Source organism: Schistocerca piceifrons, chromosome 7 (assembly GCF_021461385.2).
Source record: "Schistocerca piceifrons isolate TAMUIC-IGC-003096 chromosome 7, iqSchPice1.1, whole genome shotgun sequence".
NCBI classification, from domain to species: domain Eukaryota; kingdom Metazoa; phylum Arthropoda; class Insecta; order Orthoptera; family Acrididae; genus Schistocerca; species Schistocerca piceifrons.
The window spans coordinates 180,175,677-180,191,427 of NC_060144.1; the positions used below are offsets into that span (position 1 = coordinate 180,175,677).

The 15,751-nt window shown below is 42.1% G+C and overlaps 1 protein-coding gene across 1 annotated transcript in view; it reads right to left on the bottom strand.

The window, feature by feature from the left end:
* Positions 1–15,751, bottom strand: part of LOC124804605 (protein polybromo-1) — a 334,390-nt gene that overhangs the window by 281,860 nt on the left and 36,779 nt on the right. The window lies entirely within an intron of this gene.

Sequence of the window (15,751 nt, forward strand, 5' to 3'; positions counted from 1 at the left end):
TCTTCAAATCCTTAGAACTTGACGTCATAATACCGACAAAATGTCTGGTGTCAGAATACCGATCTCAAGAGGCAGCTTGCCAGCAGCCAATTTGCCCAGCCTGTCAGCAAGTTCATTCCCTGGAATCCCAAAGTGACCCAAGGTCCAGACAAAGACCGAGTGTCCAGATTGTTTCAGGGTAAAGAGGGAATCCTGGATAGTCAAGACCACAGGGTGGTAAGGGTAACACTAATCAATCGCTTGCAAACTGCTCAAGGAGTCGCTACAGATGACTAAGGACTCACTGGTGCACAAACGGATATACTGAAGAGCATGAGAGACGGCTATCAACTCCATAGTGAAAACACTGCAGCTATCCAGCAAGAAGCACAGGTCATTATATCCCAACGTAAGCAATGCAACAGTGACCAGGAAACACAGCACCACCAGTATAGACTACTTCTGAACACTGTAATGTGCCAAGAATGGTACAGAGCTGGAGACAGAGGCTTCTCGCGGAACTGTGTCATTCGGTTCTAGTGACAGGTCAAGATAGAGCTGCGGAGGTGTACATGAGCAAGCCAGAGAACAGGTGGGAGAGGCGAGAGCTATGGTCCTGAAAAAGGGGACCAGATGTGGCTGTAGATCACAAACCCGGCCCTGGGCAGCTGTTGCAAGAGGTGAATCTCTGTATCTGGAAAGAGGGCTTGGTAGTTCGTGTGCTCTGGGGAGCAGTAGATGTGTAATGCATAAGCAATCAATTGTTGTTTGCACAGAACCCACAGCAGATGAACCATTGCCTCTGCCACAAGGCTGATCACGGGGCTAGTCCCAACGGCACCAGTCGACAGTCGTTCCTCACAACGGTGTATCAGGTCTAGCATCTGTAATGTTGAAGGTGACGTTGAGCCATATGCAAGACTCCCATAATTGGGATGGGATTGGACCAATGCTTTGTAGGCCATAGCAAAGTAGAGCAGTCTGCGGCCCAGTTGGCACAGCTGAGGCACCTAAGAGTGTTGAGGTGCAACCAACAGATCTGCTTTAGTTGATTAAGATGGGGAAGTCATGTCAACCAGGCATCAAAGACCAGTTGCAAAAACCAATAAGAGCCCACCACACTGTGGAACTGTCCATCAAGGTACAGGACCAGATGGGGTGCACTGTATGTCGACGACAGTAATGCATAAACAGGTCTTGGCAGCAGAAAACTGGAAACCATAAGAAAGAACCCAAGACTGTGCTCTGCGTATTTCTTCCCGCAGTCTGAATTCATCAATGCACTTTGCTGACTATATATATAGTCTTCTTGTCGGCTTTGTGTCTTCGGCTTCATTTTGATCGCCTTTTTGGTTGCCCATATTTCTTTCATCTTCTGGCTGTGATCCTGCTTGCGTTCTTCGGTTCATTTTATGCCTGTTCGTTTGTCACATTGTATCTCATGTAGTTTACTTTTCTTAATGATGTTTCTGAATTTTATTCTGTCGTTTATTGTGTCTGCTGTTATGTTGAGTTGATTCAGGTCATTTTCTACCTCTGCCACCCATTTGTTGTTTCTAGTGGTTACCCAGTCAAAGATCTGTTTTGTCAGTCTGTGTGATGGCATTCTGTATAGGTGTCCATAGAATTGTAGTCTGCATTTTCTAATCTTTTCTGTGATTGTCTCCATATGTTTGTACAGTTCCTCTGTAGGTTTCTTGATCCATATTCCATTGTTGTTAGTTGCGCCAAATATTTTCCTAAGTATTTTCCGTTCTACTTTTTCTAATTGTCTGATACGTGTATGCCCTAGGATTAGTGTGGTCTCTGCTGCATATAGTGCCTCGGGGAGCATCACCGTGTTGTAATGGCATAATTTGGCTTTTTGTGAGCTAGACTTCCTGTTGTAATGATTCCACACTACTTTGTATGCCTTGTCCAGTTTAGTCTTTCTTTCTTCGTTTGAGTCTCTGTTATGTCCACTCATTTGTAGTGTTTCACCGAGGTATTTGAAGTTTGCCGTTTTGTAAATCGTGCCATACTTTGTGTTCAGAGATGAGAGTTTCTTTGTGCTCATAAACTGTGTCTTTTCGTAAGAGATCTGTAGTCCAGTTTTGGAAGCCATTTCGTGCAGTTTTTCAATAGCATCTTTTGTTTCCTTTATACCTTTCGTGACAATCGCCAAATCGTCTGCAAAAGCCAGGCATTTAATCTGTAGGTTTCCTAAGGTTATCCCCTGTTGTGATGTTTCCCATTCTTTTATGACGTTATCTAACACCAGATTGAAAAGGAGAGGTGAGAGGCCATTGCCTTGTCGGACACTTGTGCGAATTTCAAAGGGCTCTGATAGTTCCCCACAGAACTTTACTTTGGAGGTCGTGTTGGTTAAAGTTTGCTCTATGATAGCCCGTGTTTTGTTGTCTACTTTGTATTCTGTTAGAATTTTGAAGAGAGTTTTCCGGTCGATAGAGTCGTACGCCTTTTTGAAGTCAACAAAGGTAATGATCAGGTTCTGTTTGTGTTGTAAAATCATTTTCAGGTTCCAAATTTGTTCCGCACAAGACCGCCCTTTACGGAAGCCTGCTTGGTATTCCCCAATCAAGTGGTTGGTCTGGCATTCAAGTCTGTTCAGTAAAGCTTTAGAGAGGATCTTGTATGTGACCGGTAGCAGGGATATTCCTCTGTAGTTGTTCGGGTCAGTCTTGTCACCTTTTTTGTGTAGTGGGTGTATCAGGGCAGTTTTCCAGTCGTCGGGAATTTTCATGGTCTTCCAGATGTCTTCCAAGATCCTGAGGATGTCTTTGGTGAGTTCTGAGTCTTGTAACTTCCAGATTTCTGTGATGATGCCATCTTCTCCTGGTGCTCTACGATTCTTGAGTGACTTGATTATTTCTTTAACTTCTTCTAGAGTTGGAGGTTCACTATCTGGATTGTACGTGCTCATTTCTGTCATCGTTTCTTCCATAGGGAGGTCCGTGTTGAGCAGTTTTTTAAAGTACTTTGCCAGAATCTCTCAATATATATATATATATATATATATATATATATATATATATATATATATATATATATATATATATATATATATATATATATATATATATATATAAAAACAAAGATGATGTGACTTACCAAACAAAAGCGCTGGCATGTCGATAGACACACAAACAAACACAAACATACACACAAAATTCAAGCTTTCTCAACAAACTGTTGCCTCATCAGGAAAGAGGGAAGGAGAGGGAAAGACGAAATGATGTGGGTTTTAAGGGAGAGGGTAAGGAGTCATTCCAATCCCGGGAGCGGAAAGACTTACCTTAGGGGGAAAAAAGGATGGGTATACACTCGCGCACACACACACACACACACACACACACATATCCATCCACACTTATACAGACACAAGCAGACATATAGGGGAACACCAGACCGATAACAACCACTAAAAAACAAAAAAAGAGGGAAACAAAACAGAACCCCATTCTCCTGCAGATGGGATGTGCTAAAGGAGGTGCCAACCTGTGCCTGGAAAGTGGGACAGGAAAGAAGGTTCTGGATAAATACCAGAAGGGGGCCCTCCAGTAGTAGGTGGCAAAGATGTGGTAGTGCCATGCGGTATCACAAGCTTTATGAGGATCAAAGACTGCAAAAAGGTGTTGAGGCTGGGTAAAAGCAGTTCAGATAGCAGACTCCAGGTGGGCTAAACTATATGCAGTACAACGGCCTCAGCGAAACATGCCCTGGGTCAGAGCAAAAAGGTCCCAGAATTCAAGGATCCAATATAGCCTTTGACTCACCATACGTTCAAGTAACTTGAGGGCATTGGTTAAACTGATCAGACGATAGCTGTCCATCTGCACAGTCAGTTCACTCAGTTTCAAAACTGGAATAACGACACTCTCTAGCCACCGGAGAAGGAATTCACCCTTGCTCCAGAGACAGTTGAAAAGGGCAAGTACATGATGCTGGATAGCCACTGATAAGTGTTGGAGAATTTGGTTGTGCACCCAGTCTGGTCCAGGAGGCATGTCAGAGCAGAAAGCAAGGGTGCTGGGGAACTCCCACTGGCTAAAAGGACATATAAGCCTCCATATGTCAGGGAATGAAAGGTAATGGGAGTCGTTGCAGGCAGTGTTTGAGAAGACAGAACATGGGCGGACTGTAGACCGAGGCTAAGGCCTCGACGAAAAGCCAAGCAAAATGCTCTGTGATGGAGACTGGGCTGGTGAGGGAAACACCATTCAGGGAAATTCCCATGACACCTGTAGGATGACAACGGCCAAAACTCAACATGCTCTTTGCCCCTACCTATGAAGAGGGAGTATGCAGCCTTATGGTACCGACATATCGTTCTCCACTAATCTATTTCTGTCATTTAATTAGAACGGGCCTCAGTACAAAGCTGTTTCAAGGCCAGCATGTGGTTGAGAAGTGGATGCCGTTTGTAGCATTGGGGGGCATGACAGTCATCTTTAATAGCCGCAGCAATAATGTGGGGTGGGGTGGGGGTGGGGGGGGGGGGGGGGGGGGAGTTGAGATGGTGGTGGGATGTGGTCCAAGGGATAGTCTTCTGTCAGGGAGAATCTGAGGAAGAGGAAATCACTGAAACAGATGCCAAAAGGATAGCTTCGGTCAAAATCTGCATGGCCTATCGGCATCAGTAAAGGCCCCCCCTGTAAGGACGTCCTGGAAAATAATGCTGAAGAAAAAAAGAAGACGATCGGGAAACAATTGCTACAGCACAAATTGTCATGAACCCTCTGTAGAACAGAGGGGAGGAAGCCAGGGCTTATTTGGAAAGATCAACGGCCGAGAAAGTGCATGGCAGCTCCAGTGTTGAGAAGGCAGAGATCAGGCTCTACCAGCAGGTCTTCAACAATCCTCTCCTGGTCAGTGGTCACAGTACCACCCCACAGATGGTTATGGGCATTAAAATCCTGAAGGAGATGGAACCCAGAGGGAGGAGGGACCTACCTAAGAAGAGCAGGAACAGTAGGAAGAGTAGGAGTCCTGTCTGGGAGCAGATAAAAATTGCATATCATTATCACAGAGCCTAAATGGATCTGAATAGCTACTGCTCCCAGTAGGATTTGAAAAGGAGCTAAAAATGTCTGTGCAGACCAACATACAGACACCACTGGAGGATTGCAAAGGGCCAGCCTGGTTCCAGCAGAAGCTTGGAAACCTTGAAGAGTTGGAGAATGAGTATCCACGAAATGAGATCCCTGCAATACAATACACACAACAGAGTAGAGAGAAAGAAGAGAATGTATCACTAGGAGGTGATGATGATAAACATTACAGTTTCATTGGAGGAGAGTAGTACAAGAGCCCGGAAGGACATCGAATAGAACAGAATTGATCATTGTTCCAAGTCTTTGTCTGTCACTGTAAAGATAGAGCAACATCCATGAATGTAACATCTGACCCTGTTTAAGGATGAGGGCGTGACACCACCCCTGGGATGTCGGGGAGGGGGCGGGGTGGAGACTCATCCTGAGACTTGCGCATCTTCTTCTTTCTTGTACAGTTTTACAGTGCGATCAGCCTTGAAGCACATAGAGTGTGGGTCCCACATCCAAATCTAAGTAACAGGCTTCTTGTCCTGGATATACCAGAAAGGGGGGGGGGGGGGGGGCACTCCCAGAGGTTTTCTTGTCCGACTGAGGAGAAGCAGCTAGTCTGTGAAGGGAGAGAACAGGATGGAGGAGAAAAGGACACAACGGAAGCAAAGACAGATGTTCGAGATAGTGGATGGAGATGGTCGAATTTCTGTCAGACCTTACAGTAGGATACAATGTCGAGAATTTTCAATTCCTGAATTTTCCTTTCCCTTTCAGAGATTGGGCAATCTGGGTCACACACTTGGGTGGTGGGGTGCAAGGACTCACAACATGGAGAGGATGGCCACAGTCGTCGTAAACAGGAATCACCTCACGTCACAAAGGCATGTGACCAAATTGGGGACAATGGATACAGTGCATGGGAGATGGCATAACCTAACCTAACCTAACCTAACATAACATAACCTAACAGCTTCACATCGCAAAAGTAAACCATAACTTAGATTTTTCCAGAAGGGTCCCCTCTCAAAAGCTACGATGAAAGCCCTGGTATCAACATGATTTTTCCTCAGGACGTATCTGGAATCGATGAAAAGAATACCGTACCATGCTAGATTAGCCCAAGTGTCTCATCAGATCAAAGGAGAAGGTCCCTGTGGAAAATAACACCCTAGGTCATATTTAAGGACTGTCAAGGAGTATGTTAACTGGGATGTCTAGTAAGTGCTCAGAAGCACAAATGGAAGCAGACTGGCTGGCAGACGAGGTTTTAATTAATAGGGAACCAGATCACATCTTACAAAGAGATGTCAACTTCACCGATTAAACCAGGCAACAGGTAAATGGTTCTGCCCCAAGCTGGCAGACCTGGCCATCCTCCCAGGGAGTGGCCATGGAAGGGAAGGCCAAGGAAGCGAAAGTAGGAGCAGAGAGATAACTTATTCCACCTGGAGAGACAGCCACAGAAGAGGGATCAGAAGGGTGGAGCTTAGCACACTTCACTGGCCTGGCACCACCCACTCCGATCAGAGGCTCACCTTGTGGGCACCACCCACCCACAGGAAGGGCCACCTGGCACAGTGGTCATTGTGGGAGTTCCGACACCCCAAAAAGATAAGCAGCCACTTCTAGGCATACACAAGGCTGTGGCAGCTCAGATGCCAGAAGGGGGTGCCAAGTGGGTACATAACAGCCCCAGCCCAGAGACTGGCCACTGTGCTGGTGACCTAGTGGAGGTGTATGGCAAGGGAGAGGGGTGGGGGGATAGTGGCTACAGTGTGTAAGGCAGAGGGGAATGTGGGAAAAGGAACTGGCACTGGAGACACTAGAGCAGGAGTTCTTCCCCAAATGGCTGACACTATGGAAACAATTTAGAAAGGGAAGTCAAAACCCAAGGGGGTCCAGAAAAAAAGGGAGGGACGGGGGGGGGGGGGGGGGGGGGGGGGACCATGAGACTAGTTTGTAAATAATGAGTGGAAATGAGGAAGGGAATGCAGCCTGGAACAGATGAGAGGTTGTAGATACTTGGGGCCCATGCATGCCACACACGTACCCAGAAAACAGCTGGGGGCAACCTTTCGATGAGTTAATTCCAATAGAAACATTCAACAGGAGGTTACCAGATAGAATACAGAGGGGTTTGGTTTAGGGACCTAATAACTATTTACCAACTTCTTAAGCACACAGACAAGCTAGATAGGGCTTTTGAGAGGACAGACAAAATTTTGACTTACTGAAAGAAAATTGTGGAAATAGCAAAAGTTAAAATTAACAATGACCAAGGAAGAGGTGATGACAACATTTATAGGAATCATTACTTAGTGAGTGAACAGCTATGATGTAATCAGAATTATAATGTATATAAAAATGGTATTTGAAAATAGAGGCAGACTGTGGTCAGAATACAATCAGTCACAACCACCTTTAGACCTAATGATGGAAAGAATGGCTCAAATTGACAACCTCTCCATTGTCGGTTCATAATGTGAGACCTTACGATGTTAATGCAAGGACCAGTGATAATGCAAACTTTTAAATTAGAACTGTGACATAGTCAGAGAAGTAGAGGTGTTTCAAATTAATAGAGTTGCCATTGACGAAGGATTTTGGAGTGTATTTTGGCAAGAACACTTAGAAAACCAAAGTAGTGAAGAAACAGTAAGTGGTGAGTTTTGTTTAGAAGTAGAGGATTTCCATGTGCTGTTCAGTCACGAATTTGGGAGTGGACTAGTAGGAGAAAGTATATTAACTAAGTTTCAAGAACCGTCTTTAAATGATTACTCTAGGGATGTACTACAACCCCTATGTATTGCTCACACAGGGATTGTGAGGATAAGATTGTTCTAATTACTGCATACACAGAGACATTCAAACAATCATTCTTCCCATGATCCATATGAATGGAACAGAAAGAAACCCTAATAACTAGTACAATGGGACATACCCTCTGCCATGCACCTCATGGTGGTTTGCAGAGTATAAATGTAGATGTAGACGTAAGAAAAGTGGAAAATTAGAAATACTAGAAGATAAGGATGAAGACAAAACAGACAATTAGATAACTGATTTTTTTTTTCTAAGTGCAGTTAAGTTGAATAAAGGTGTTGGAGAAGTGAACATTGAATATGATAAAGAAGTACATTATTATATTAGTTTAAGTGAAGAAGTGGTGTCCGGAGAAGAAGAAAATGAAGTTTCAGATATTGTGAAGCTCTTTCATGTTACAGGGGGCCCTAAAGAAGTTGTGGGTTTTCTAAAGTGTTGTGCTGAAATTCCTAATTCAGTTCACATGTCAGATAGTACTGGGGATGAAGATCATCTAAGCACTAAACAAAAGTCTCAATGTGTACAGCTGGATGTTGCTACGGTAAATGGCGAAATGTTTCTTTACAAAATTTGGGCAAGTTTAGGAAAAATGTCTTAACAATTCCTTCTGGGAAAAATTGGCAGCAATTAGTTAACAACATTACTCAGAATGGTGGAAGACATATCAGAAGATATTTTATAACTACATTACAGAAATATGAAGTAATCTTAACCTAAATTCAATTATGTACATACTCTCTTTGGAAGCGGGAGTGGAAGGGTAAGAGATCACAATTCTGGGAAGGGAGAGAGACCACAATTATGAAGTGAGCATTAAAATAACTGAAAATGTACCTAATGTTAATAATAATGGTAAAGGTACTGAATCTGATGACACAAAATGTGATAGGTTAAATGAGCATGTTGATAGTATACCTTGTGAATTAGTGGGAAATCCAAACACCCACATTTACATGAAATTGTCTTTTAAACTTATTATGTGTACCTAAAATATTAAGAGTCTTGAGAGTACCTTGTAATTAGATGGAAATTACAAAATTTACCAATTTCCTTGTGTTCTTCTGAACAAAAGAGAAACTTAATGTTCAGAATAATTTTTGTGTCTGAGGATAACTTTTCACTCAACAAAAACATAATACTTTCTTATTTATCCAGATTTATTGTGTGTAATCATTTCTGATTTTACAAAAATACCTTCTCTTTTTTAAGACACTCTGATGTTCTTTTGTAACTTTGTGTGTGCTTGATCAATGTGGCGCTCTTTAAAACTGCAAGCTTCTAAATGAGCCTCCCTTCTACATATTTATATACATATTATGTGGATATTTCTTTCTATCATCTGTTCTCTGAAATATTTGGATTGTACCAATGGATAAACTAGAAAAAGAAATTCTGCAATAAAAGTCATCAGACGAGAAATGCAGTTGTGTATTTTGGGCAATACAACCATTTTCAGTTGAACTCGTGGGTTTTGCATAAAATTACAGCAGGCAAGGACATTTTGAAAACATCACCAACTCTAAGCAAAGAATAAAAATATCAAAGCCCTTATATGTGTTACTGCCATGTGATTAGCAATTTCTTTTAAATAAAAGAGAAAAATTAAAATTTGAAGAAACTATATACTGATAGACATATGAATAAATATTAAGAAAACAAGACTTGCCCAATTAGTATTATTGTGCTTACCAAACAAAATGCATCAGAGCTTCTTTCAGTTCCTGTGCACACCACAGAATATATTCTCAGAACATGCAACGTGACAATAAAAAATCTCTAATGGTTGCCATATTGCAGTCAGCCTTTGAGTCAAATGAACATTAAGTACGAGAAAGAATTCGGGAGGGAGAGGGGAGATGCTGCGTTGATTTGTCCAGTACCGACTGTAAACTCATGCATAATCATAATAATAATCATCATCAATGGCCTACACTAACTTCGTGCTCGCATGAGGAGCAAGTGTATACCACACAAAAAGAGGGGTTCATCAGAGGCACTCGCATACACATTTGTTTGGCTGATAAGTTGTGGAGCCAGGCGCCATTGTGGAACTTCCATTCTTGTGGAGTTTCCTCAATCTTCTGCTGTCTTCCGTGACCCCTCCCATTTGTCTCAGTCAATGTTATGTGCATTAAGCATGCTTTGTGGAATCTTTATAAACTGCAAAGCAGGTCTTCCCTGAGGTCTCTTGGCAAGTGGTTTCTCACTAAGTGATGTGTGTCAGGAAAAGAGTGGTTCATGTGATGTAAGTGTCCTAGCCACCACAGGCTGCGTTCCTCAAGAATGGCACAGATGCGCTATAGATTTGCAGCGCTCAAGGCCATCAGGTTTGTCACATGGTCCTTACATGTTGTGCTTAGAACACCTTGTAAGCATTGCAGATGAAGCTGTTGAGCTTATATTATTCTTTGGTACATGATGTCCAAGTCTCAGCACCACACAAAAGGGTGCTTCATAAATGAGCATTTTTGTGGTCACTGAAGTGTTTATTGTCCCATACTCTTGTTGGGACCATTCCAAATGTGTTCACCGCTTAGCCAGTTCTTGTGTTTATTTCGTCATCTAGAGAAAGATCTTCTGACACTAGAAAACTAAGCTAGCGGAATTTGTTGACTACATTCAACAATGAGCCACCTAATATTATGTCTAGCATATCTCTGTATCCTTGTGCCATAATCACAGTCTTCTTTACATTCACAGACATGGACAAGAACATAAATGCAGCAACAAATTTGTCCATCAGCCTTCGAAAGTAGACTTGAGTGTGTGCTATGAACGCTAAATCTTCAGAAAATAAAAGCTTAACTTACCCGGGCATCCATCTACACACCAGGGCTGATGGGGAAACTTTCCAACATCTCATTACTCAGGTCCAGGAGCTATTGTGAGGACGTGTTCATGAGAAAGCTTTTATTTTCTGAAGATTCTGTGTCCATAGCACACACTCAAACACGTCCTCACAGTAGGACGTGGACCTGAGTAATGAGATGTTGGAAAGTTTCCAATCAGCCCTGGTGTGTAGATGGATGCCCGGGTTTGTTTTCCAGAAAGCAACTTTGAGAAGTGACAAGGGGCCAGTACACAGCCTTGACAAAGTCCACTTTGCACAAGAAAAGGGTTTGATGTGCTTCCTCCAAATATTGCAGCACCCATCATATCTAAGAAGAGCCCTGATTATCTTCACGAGTTTTGGAGGAGACCCTTTCTTCACTTATACGGCATACAGTTCCTTCCTGTTGATTGGGTCAAGTGACACATTTAGGTCGACAAAAGCAATGAACCACTGGGTTTTCTGCTCATGGCATTTCCCCTAACTTTGTCAGATTGTGAAGGTCGTATCAGTAGAAGATCACTGGGTTTGAAACTCGCATTCAGACTCACGGTACACATGCTCCGCGAGATTGTTCAGTCTGTCCAGCACCACACAGGCAAATGCTTTTCCGATAATAATCTGCAGTGACAGTCCATGGTAGGAATTGCAATCACCGCAATCGCCTTTACCTTTGTACAAGAGTGACAACGTTGACATTGTGTATATCCTGTGCACAGTACCCTCAGGCCCATATTCCAATAGAAGGTTGTAGAGCACTGAGATGAGCTGAGTGAGTTTGTTCTCTGTGGATGTTGTCTTTACCAGGGCATTTCCTGCATTTAAGCTACACAGCAGCCCTCTGAAGCTGCTCCTTAATAGGCACAATATCCAGCTTGTGACATGTTGCAATTAACGAATTTCTCCTATTGCTTTTGGGCTGACGTTGACCAAATGTGAATAAAGGTTGGAATAGTATTCCACCCACCGCAGTCTTCTTGATACCTGCATATACTCTACCGATGCTTCCAGCCTCAACACACTCCTGTATACTTCCTCAAAATCTCTAACAGTATGTTAATGCAGTTACAAGCTGTGTGCTGAACTGCCTTTGCTTTGCTTAGATCCCTGCAGATAGTGTTGCAAGGATTTGAATGCCAGTTGATAGTTGCCTGATACTTCGAATAAAGAAGGGATTGTCTCATGGATCCAATCCTGGGATTTTGGTTTCAAAGTACCAAATGTAGTGCCAGCACTAGTAGTAAGAAGTGACTTTATTTTCAGCCAGTCTTCAGCAATGGGTGTGTCTGGGTCTCAGGTGTCAAATTCTTTCTGAACTCTGTCACCAAATATTTCTACTGTTGCAGGGTCCTTCATTTGCAAAGATCGATTTTGGTTTTACTAGGTGTTTTAGCAGATTGAATCTTTTTAGGCACATATCTAACTTTTATCACTGCTAGTATACGTCCAGTGTCACGGTCAGCATTATGGAAGGAGCATGTGTGGAGAAAATGGAAGGAGCATGTGTGGAGAAAATGGCAAATCTTTCCTTTTCGTTGAAATCAGTTCTAGTTGATGGGGTGTATCTTGCATTTAAAGTACATGTTAACAACACACAGTTGGTAGTTGGCACAAAATTCAAGTGGCTGTAAACCATTCTCATTCAACTTGCCCACTCTGTGTGTACCTAGGCAGTCTGGCCAAGCAGCAGAATCACATCCAATATGGGCACTTAAGTTGCCTAGAATGCACAGACGGTCTGCAGGGTGCACTCACTGCACCACTTCACTGAGATATTCGTAAAGTTCACAGTTGAGGTCAGCACTGGTGCATATACAGTTATTAGTATCATTGGTCCACTGCTAGTTGTCAAACACAAAGCCATGTTGCGTTCTGAGATACCGATCTGGCTTTCAGTAGATCGCTATGAATGGCAAAGCCAATACTGTGTTGTTTGGGATTAGCAATGTCCTTTTCCTTCCAGAAAAATGTGCAATTTCCTTCAGAACTGAACCCTCGTCTGCTAGCTAGGTTTCCTACAAAGCTGTAATAGCAACATTAAGCCTAGGTAATTCATGTCCATGACAGCTGTTTTGTGTGGATCTTTAAAGCTTCCACATGTGTCTGCGAAGCGTTGCATCACAGTATGGATACTCTATGTTCCTAAACGTAGTGAGACAGCTTTATACACTAACAGAAGACAAAATCATACACCAAGAAGTTTAGCAACACAAACATATCAGAAAGATGATGTCTATTCCAATTTCGCACCAGTCACACAAGAGAGGCACTAGTAGCAGCACTATGAGACTGCAAATCATATTTCCTTTAAATACACGATTATAATGGTTGTGTGCATTAGTTTCCTCTGAGACTGGGCGTGGTGAGTTAATGTTAGTCAAGAATGTCTTTAAGGTGGAGACACCATTGTCAAAATCTCACCAAGTTTGAATGAGGTTGTGCAATAGGGATACCAGAAGTTGGGTGTTCCTCCTGCAATACTGAAGTAAGACTTGGCAGAAATGTAGCCACTGAACACGACTGGTGGCAGCTGTGATCACGAGATTGTACGGTCACAAGAAGACTGGGCTCCAGATGGCCACGTGGCTCTACCAAAAGGGAAGACCATCATGTTCGGCATACGACTCTGGCGCATCATACTGCATCTGCAGTAGCAATTTGAGCAGCAGTTGGCATCAGAGTGACACAGCTAACTGTTACAAATTCATTACTTCAAGAATAACTTAAGTCAAACGCCCTGTAGCATGCATTCTACGGACCACAAACCACCGGCATTTGTGACTCAAATGGCGTCAAGCAACCGTCCAATTGGAGATCAGGGTGGAAGTTTTCTGATGAAATCTGGTTCTGTCTCAGTGCCAGTGATGGCCAAGTGTTGGTTATGTCAGTTGAGAGCCTGCAGTCAACTTGTCTGCTAGCTAAACACACTGAACTCACACCTGGAGTTATTGTCTGGGTGCGATTTCTATCTGACGCACGAGCTGAATTAGGCACTTCAACACAACACACTATAGATAACCCACAACTTCTTTAGGACCCCTTGTAACATGTAAGAGCTTCACAATACCTAAAACTTCATTTTCTTCTTTTCCTAACACTACTTCTTTACTTAAACTAATGTAATAATGTACTTCTTTATCATATTCAATGTTCACTTCTCCGACACTTTTATTCAACTTAACTGCACTTAGAAAAAAATCAGTTATCTAATTGTCTGTTTTGTCCTCATCCTTCTGCTCAAGTATTTTTAATTTTCCACTTTTTCACATGCCAATGTTAAGTGCACAAACACACAAACAGGAAAAGTTAATAGTTTAAATTAATATACTTAGTGTAGCTACAAGAAAAGTTATGATTTCACATGTAATATTGGTCTTCTTGGCGCGTGTTACACTTCATGATACATCACATGAAAGTGCCAATAAAATTTTAAATAATGACATAAATGTCTGGCCTTCTGGGCTCAAAATTCTTCTAAGTGGCTGGCCCTCAAAGTGTTAAGGTTTAAACGAGAGTTAAATGCTCTGTAATTTAAGAACTTCAAAGCACATTCTCACACGTAACATAATTCATCTTGTGTAAAATGAAATTTACTTTTTAAGTAACACTTTTCAAACCACCATTCACAACATTTTCCCACGACCTGTTCGAATTCGTTTCAGCAGTTGCCAGCAAGTGCCAGAAAACAGGCATTACTGAGCACGCACAGCTACGACGACGTAGGAAGCCCGTATGTTTGTATGTATATAGCGTTAAATCTTACATTATGAAACAGGATATCAGACGATATTCCAAGGGCATCAGAATTTTGTAAAATATACCAAAATGCATAATTCGACTTAAAGTGCACATTCATATCTCCAGATTCAAAATAAGTAGGCCCCACCCTGATATTAAGCTTTTCAATGTGGTTTATGATATGCAAATTTTCTTGAATACCAGTACTATAGTATCTCATGTTTCTTCTTCATTATGGCATGAAGCCATACGTGCTAGATGATGAAAACGTGCACTTGAAATTCAGTAAACAGTTGAAACTAGCCAATAGTGTGGAATGAGACACTTCTTTACAAATAAATTGACTGCCTTTGCAGACAAGATTAATAAAAGCCAAATTTCTTTAGCAAATAGACTAAAATAACTTCATAGTTCTGCAAGGCCATTAATGATCAACTGCTGAAACCTTGGAAATAAAATAAATTCAGAAAACAGAAACTAACAACATATTTTAGCCATCCATACTTATGTGAATGTATTTTAATTTACTTTGTAGTTCCCAGCCACAGAAATCAGTTTCGTTCTCATTTGATGCAAAAACTGTAAACGAAAACATGGGTCATGTGAAGACTATCCCCCTCCCCATTACAACTCAGACTACTCTGCGGATGCGCAAATCTGGCAGCATGGGCGCGCGCCAGAAAAATTTTTCAGGTTAGCACCTGGCCTCTTGTTGCTACTTCTGATACTGCTAACAGCCACACTTTAAGTAGCCAGAAGTGGTAGAAGGTACAGCTCATATGCAACTCAACTGTGCATGCGCATGAGCCTGCTGGCAACTGTTTAAACAAACCTCATGCAAACATTTGAGATGTCACGCTCATCGGAAGCAATTTGTTGTTAGGAAGTATTGCATACTCTTCGTCCTAAAGCCTTAGACACATTTTGCTGTTGGCAGACACTTGTGTGTGCACTGTGCTTTGACGTCATAAATGTTATAAATGCATTTCCTTTGCAACTTAAGCTTTATATTTTTTCCCCTCTCATTAAGATTTTATTACTGCAGTATTATTCTGCAGTAGTGGGATACAGCAAAATTGTTTGTTAGAGTATTAGTTTTTACCAGTCAGAAATACAAAATTTTAACTGAAAAACAATGAAAAATTACCAAAATTCTAAAATATTCTCCGGTTTTTCCAGGTTTTCTCCCAGATGAAAAAATTCCCATGTTTTTCCCGGATTTCCTGATTGTCTTAGGGCATATACACCCAACCCAATCAAGCACACATGCGACATTATCGGACGACAACTCCAGCATCATTCTGAAACATCATTAACCATCCCCGTATTGACCGAG